Here is a 7573-nt window from a genome sequence, read left to right as displayed (position 1 = left end):
GAAGACTATTAATTTCAGCCACCAGGTCATAAAGGGAGAGTTTTTCCTGTGGAAGAGGAACATGGTGAGACTGATATTACTTTGTCTAGACAAAGGGGTTGCAATCAATTCTCCAGTGTCCTGCTGCTTGTCCACAGTCTGGGCTGGGTCCTGGTGGCAGGTATTACATCGGGGCATCTCACCCTGTGGTCAGCATTGCCTTAATCCAGCTGAAGATATTGTGGTGTCCCATAATCTTCTTTGGTGATTTTGGGTCACTGCTAGGATCTGGGAATATGTCTGATATAATAAGCTTTTAGATCAATATTTTAAATGCCATATTCTGCAGAAATCTGAAGTAGGAGGGCTGTCCAGGTATATTTGAATAGACAAACTTTTTTTCTAGTTACTTTTTTTAAGCTCAACCCTGAAACATATACAAGGGACTAAGTAAAGCTTATCTCTATTACTACATCAGCACTTATCATGACTACAGTTAAAGAGCTTGATTATTTATAAGATGAATATTTACTTGTGTTCCCTAACAGTCTACAATGAGTAGCCTTAAAAACAATGACTTTGAATTGAAGCTCTTCCAGATCAAATATGGGTTCAGTAAAGAAACCAAAACAAAGTAGCCATATGTTAATGGAAGGGCTGTAAGTTCCTTTTGCCAGAGATAAGGAGGGTGAGTCCATTTTTAGCAAGCAGGAACTTTCTCCAAGCCCCTGAGGGAATGGGAGCTTTATCTAAATGCCTGGCCTTAGGAAAAGGACTTTGTAGTTTTATCTCTGTTAAGTATGAGCCTTAAAAAAACAATTTCTCAATTGAAGCTCTTCTTAGTATCAATATAAAAGATTTATGTGACTCAGTTTATCCAAATAGCTTAAGCTTAACATATTTAGCAAAGACAAAGAGGCTAGACATACATTCTTAAACCTGAATAGACCTTGAGTAAGGAGAAACATTCTCCAAGCCACTGGTTCTCAACTTTCCCAATGCTTTGACCTTTCAATATAGTTCCCCATGTTGTAGTACCCGCCTATTACAAAATGTTTCCCATTGTTATTTCATAACTGCAGTTTTGCCACTGTTATGAATCTCAATGCAAACATCTGACATACACGTGTTCTTAGGCTATCTCTGTGAAAAGTTTTTTTTTTTTAACCCCCGAAGGGTCAAGTCTCTTGGAGGCAGAAGCTGTTCCAAACCCTTTCCCAGACTGCTTAGGTCATTGTCTTGCTGCATCACAAGAAATGAACATCTCAGTTTCTAGTTAGTATTTGGTGCTTATGGCTGTTACCCTAATTTTTAGCCTTTTATTTTAGTTCCAAATATTAACAATATAGAATATTTTATAAACATAAATGTTTCATAGCCTTATAAACTTAAATATTTTAAAAAACTGTTCTTAAAAAGATTAAGATCTCTCAAATGTTACTGTGCAATATCAACAATAAAGTACCTTCTTTTACTTTAATGGGGAGAAAACATGACATCACCACAATCTGTATAAAGTAAAACCAAGCTCCAGGGTGCAAACAATCCCAAAGTTCAATATCTGGGATTCATTCACAATCCTTTTTGTTCTTTTTCTTAGAGGCTTGTATCATTTCTTGGGCCCTACCCTTGGCAGCCTATACATAGCCTGCCTTCTAGATCTCAGCCTGCTCCACTTCATTGTGGCTGGTGCTTCTGGTGACTATCACCTGGGTGACTCTTAAATTACAAAGTTTAGCTGCCAGAGTGAGGTACATTCTTGTGTATAAAAAGCATTGAGGTGCAGTTTTAATATTTATCAAATGCCTTATTTATTAAATACGTGTAGCCATACATTTAAATTCTCTAGAAGCTTGCAATTGAACACTTGGCAAAGACATAAGTACTTAGGTATAAATCTTTAAGTTAGCTTTTGTTAGTCTGAATAGATCTTTATAACCTTAGTAAAAGATGGCTGCCAAAAGCCATGTGGTTGCTGTTTAAAACATGTTTTTCTAAACAATAATTACATGCACACATAGTACATTTGATTCCAAGTTATATACACATAAATAGAGTTAAAGCTAGCTTACATTCACACATATAGTTAAATCCAAGTCACATATGTGTCCATATACATACACATGTATATTCCTCCATTTTTAACATAAACATTTTGCAGTGAAGAATCATCAGCTATTTTTAAAATGAAAACCAACCAGAATTAACCTAATATAGTCAAATTTCAAATTTAGTATTTACAGGTATGAGAAACCACAACACAGTTCACATCCCCTCTGGCCTTCTACAACCTTATATGTACCTTCAGTCCATTCCTTTGATTCCTCAGACATTTACTTCAGACAAATTCCTCTTTCCCTTTCCTTTTCTTTATTATTCCAGTCGCCTGCTTTCTTTCTTATTTTTTAAACACAGAAACTTTTACCAAAGCCTTTCTTATGGTTCGACTCAGTAGTCTAGAATATATTATATGGCTACAATATTTTAAACACGAACAGAAATACACACATATACCATAATAAGAATAACTTTGACTTTGCATCAACACTGTACCAAGGTGAAGCATCTGAAACTAGCAGTAGTTTTTCTTCTTCTTTTTTTTAACTACTAATAATTTGTAATCAGTTCCTCTAAACGATGACAAATACTTATATTTCTTTTGGATCTGAATGATCAAGCAGCCCCAGCTACAACATTATAACATAGCTGCCATAGCTTAGCCACCATAGGCAGTAATACTCCATTCTGCCCTTGGAACCAAACCTTGGTCAGGTTTGGCAGACAGCCCCCAGGGCAGATCTTGGGAGCCCTACCCATCAGCTTGGGAGGGGACAACGCCTGCAGCATGGGGAGAAAAGATTGTTGTTAACCCCAGATTCTCAAGTGCATGAGAGCGGCAGACTGGAAGGGACTCCATGTCCCAGCCCCTGGAAGGGCCCCTGTAGGTCACTCCTGGCCTGTGACTCAGGAGGGGCTGTTCTCCAGCAGTCCAGAGTCCATTGTGAGCCTGGGTCAGGCATGCTCTGAGCTCCACAAGGCGCCCACCAGCATGGGCCTGCTCTGCACAGCAAAGTCTCCACCCCTTGGCTCCCTGTGCAGGGGCCTGGTCTCGAACCTGTTGTGTGCAGCCCTGAAGTGCTCGTAGCCCGCTCCAGCACCCTGCTGCTCTGTGGTGACCTGAGTCCTGGCCCCTGCTGCCACTCACCCAATGTGCAGCACCACAACAGTGTGCAGTCCCACCTGCCACTGTGTGTGCTCTGGGTCAGAGAACAAGGAAGCAGTGGGGGGTAGGGGGGGTAGGAGTACTCTTAGTCCATCCTAGTTCAATCAAAGGGGCCGTCTGTTCCTTCTGCTGGCCATCTGACCCAAAGGCTGTCCATGTACAGTTTCTATCAAGAGTCACAACACATACACAAGCTCAAGCGTAAAACACCCATACTTGTGGCCATATTTTTCACACATTCGTACACTCACAAAGGCAGGACATTCCAACAGAAAGGAAAAAAATTTCCCAGGGAAACAGTGTCAGCTGACCAACTCAAAAATCCTAAAATAAGAGTCTACAGTTTTTGTAAGTCAGGAAAAGAACAAAATTCCAACACATAAGACAACAATATAGCTTTCCTGCTGCCTGGAGACAAAATCAAAAGGAAGACGCCAGCCTTATGCCCATCCCGTGGAAGCAACCTGCATCATCTATACAAATCAAATTCAAATACAAATCAACCAAAGGGATCCAAACCTGTCCCAAGGAATTTCTGCAGGTACTTACAAATTTTGGGCTCACTTACAAAAGCATATTCAACAGGCCAAAAGGATATCCCAAAAGTCCATTTACAAAAGGATATCCAAATGAAAGTAAACATAGAAAGCATGAAAGTAAACACAGACTCAGAGAAAACGTACTGACCAGCTTCAGGTTCTATGGGTGGTGGTCCTGGTGGGCTTGGGGTATCCTAGATGAGCCCCTAAATGTTATACCTAGATCACAGGGACCCTCAAAAGACCATCACAGAGACCCAATCCCATATGTGAAAGCAAAGAGCTTTTATTTCATGCTCGGAGCTTGGACTCTCTGTCTGATGCAGCGGTGAGAGCAGAGAGCCCTGAGCCTGGGAAGGGTGGGGTTCTTATCATAGCAGAGGTTGGGGTGAGGGGATTTCCAGGGTTCAGGACCCTGATTGGCTGACATTTGTCTAGGGGTATAGGGAATGTTTGGAATGTCAGGTATTTCCCCTTAGATGCAGGCCCTCCCTGGGTGAGGCCCTCCCTGGCTTCTCCTGGATCTGGGTGTTGCCTGCCAGTAAGCCTGTCACAGAAGCTGTGTCTGGGCCTCTGAGCCTGTCCTGGCAGTTGTGTGATAAAGCTGTTTTGGGCCTTCCCACACTTGCCTCTTATAACAATGTTCTTTTTGTCTCCCACAATTTTCTAATTTCTAATAGAGGGCTGATGCTGGGCCAGTTGTGATAGGGACAAGAGAGAGAAGCGGTGGAACCCAGAAGAATCAGAGGGCATGAGCATGGTTACTGAGCCCTTCAGCACCTGACACATCTACGGATGCCATACTGCTGCCCTGGGCCAGGTGCTTAAGCTGGAGGCCCCAGAGCTGTGGGTGCAGGTGCTGTGGAGCGGCAGCTTGGAGGTCATACTACTGTGCCCCAATGGCAGCAATACTGAACTTGGGAATGCTCTTAAGAAGGGCCTGCCACAAAAACTCCAATTTCCTAAGGAGTTTTGGGCAGGAGTCCCCATGATGAACTGTTGGTCTCTGGAGACATTGGAGCATTTACGGTGGCGTATAGCCAAACTTAAGCTATGTAACCGTAGTTTCTTCCTCACCAGAAACGATGGCTCGGTTGTGAGCTAACCTCCAATAAGGCATTGTAAAAGTATTTGAATTGTTTTAATAATAGTTGAAAAAAAGTTTTAAAAAATGTCCTTGGGGCTGAAGAGGTTGTTCAGTGTGTAAGAGCACTAGCTGAACTTTCAGAGGGCTCACAACCACCTATAACTCCAACTCCAACACCTACAACTACAAGGAATGGCACCTGTTTACATGTGGCATTCGCTCACATATCCGTAAGTAACAATAAATCTTTAAAGCATATCCAATTCAATTAAAATAAGACTTTTGTCAATACAATAAAATGTCAACTAGAAGAAAATTGATGATTAAAAAGTGATCATACGTGCTGGAGAGTTAACTCAGGGTTTAAGAACACTGGCTGTTCTTCCAGAGGACCCAGATTCAATACCCAGCACCCATATGGCTGCTCACAACCATCATTAACTCCAATTCCAAGGAAGATCAACTGATGCTCTATTTTTGTCTCTATGGGAACCACCACACACATGGTCTACAGGCATACAAGCAGGCAAAACACCAACAAAATAAAATAAATTAAAATGCCCATAGAAGTAGAAAGAAGGGAATCTTTGCACACTGCAGTGGCAATGTAACTATGGCCATTGTGGAAAACAGTATGGAATTTTTTGAGAACAAAACAAAACCTAAGAGTGAAACTACTAAGCTCCATATGGAGGCTCACACATGTACTCTTAGCACTTGAAAGGCTGAAGCAGTAGCATTGCCGAGTTGAGGTCAGCATGGGCTACATAATGAGTTGCAGGTGGCCAGTCTGGGCTACAGAATGAGATCCTGCCCCAAGAGAGGAGGGAGGTGGTAAGGGAGAGAAAGAGGAAGGAAGACAGCCATTACTGGCCATGCAGCCACATAAAATGAAATCTGTACCCCCACGTTTATTGCAGCAAGGCAAGAAGTGGAAACAACCTAAGTGTCCACCAACTGATGAATGGATCAAGAGAACACCATTCAACCACAGGGAAAAAAGAAAAAAATTGCAGCCATCTACAACAGCATGGTTGGAACTGGAGCTCATTCTGTTAAGGGAAATAATAGAACTATAAATGCTACATGATCTCACTCATATAGAGAATATAATACAGTCAATCTCAAATCTCAGAGAAGTTGAGAGTAGAGTGGTGTTTACCAGAGGCGGGGATGAGGAAGGAATGGATGGGAGTGGTTGGTTAATGGGGACTAAGTTGGGAGGAAGACACTCTGATGTTTCAGTTTGTCCATTATTGGTTTGTTTGCTGTGTTAGGAAACAAGTACAGGGCCTCCTACATACTAGGCAAGTAGTTGAGCTACGCTTCCAGCCCAATTATAGTATATTCTAGTCTACAGCAACATGAATATATAATGATAAGATTTGATTTTTCCCTTTTTGTATTTTTATTTTTTGCTATATACTTCAAAAAGCTAGAAGAAAAGATTTTGAGTATTTTTATTATAAAGAAAGCATGGATGCTCTAAGAGGTGGATATGCCTACCATGAGATGAACATTACATAGTGCGTATATCAACACATTACCTGGTACCCCATAAATGTATACGTTTTACATGCCAGTTGACCAAAGGACATATAAAATAGAAATCTTAAAATTATTATATCAAAAGACACTAAATCATTCCATTCAATTGTCAGAAGTTTTTAAATACCATCTCTGGAATTCTCCACATATCACATCCCAGATGGATAGAGATCTTGACCCCATTCATCCATCCTCACTGTTCAAAGCTCTAGGTTCCCCTTACCAGGTGAGAAGGCTAGGGCATTTAGTCACTGACACTCACCCATCATTGTCAAGGGTATTTCTAGGGATATTGACTCCTGGTTCTCTGGCCTGTCTGAAACTTGGGTCAAATAATCATCTGCAGTTTGAAAGAGAGGTGAGGGTGTTCTTGGGAGGAGGCTGTATGCTCTTATGGAAGGAGGGGCCAGGCATGAATAGGAAAGTGAGATGGGAGACAATGTATAAAGCATTGGAGATTTTACTCCTGGGCCATAAGGTGGAGGCAAGGAAATTGGTATCAAAGTCCTGGCTCTACCATTTAATTTCTGTGTTTCTACAGCTTGAAAATGTGATGTTTTTATTTCCTCATTTCTTTACTTCAAAAATGAGTATGATATGAGCCCCCCCTCCAAGCTGAGGAGCTGTTCACAGTTGATGGTTGCTAAGGGAGAGAGAGTCAATTTTCTTTTTAAAATAAATATGGAATGTTCCACACATTTGCATGTCATCCTTGCACAGGGTCCATGCCATGCTAATCTTCTCTGGATCACTACGATTTTTAGTATATGTGCTGATGATTCGAGCATGAATCAGTTTTGTCTAAGGATGTAGTCACTTAATAGGTTGACCATGCTCCAGTGGATGCCCTACACTCAACCACATATGGGCAGCACTAATTGGACTCAGTTGGTTATTTTAAAAAAGAGAGAAAAAGAAAAGAAAAAGAGGACATGAAATTAGGAGGGAGATGTGTTGGGGGAGAACCTGGGAGAAGCTGGAGGGGGTGAGTGTGGACTGAATATGGTGAAAATACATCATATACATGTATGAAACTCTCAAAGAATAAATAAAAGACACCATATTAAAATGAGTATAATGTCACTGTATCCAGCCTTAAGCACTGTTATGCCCTATGCTTAATAGGACATATATTAAGAATAACATGGCCTTACTTTTAAAGAGTTTATGGCTTAATGGGGGTAGGATAGCACAGTA

General features: G+C 41.3%; 1 pseudogene; it reads right to left on the bottom strand.

Moving 5' to 3' along the window:
* Positions 1-7051: 7051 nt before the first annotated feature.
* On the bottom strand, positions 7052-7164 carry LOC131900262 (U6 spliceosomal RNA; annotated as a pseudogene).
* Positions 7165-7573: the final 409 nt, after the last annotated feature.

Source organism: Peromyscus eremicus, chromosome X (genome assembly GCF_949786415.1).
Source record: "Peromyscus eremicus chromosome X, PerEre_H2_v1, whole genome shotgun sequence".
In the NCBI taxonomy this organism is placed as follows: domain Eukaryota; kingdom Metazoa; phylum Chordata; class Mammalia; order Rodentia; family Cricetidae; genus Peromyscus; species Peromyscus eremicus.
Note: the sequence above shows the minus strand (reverse complement) of the source record. Positions and strands in the feature narration are given on the sequence as shown.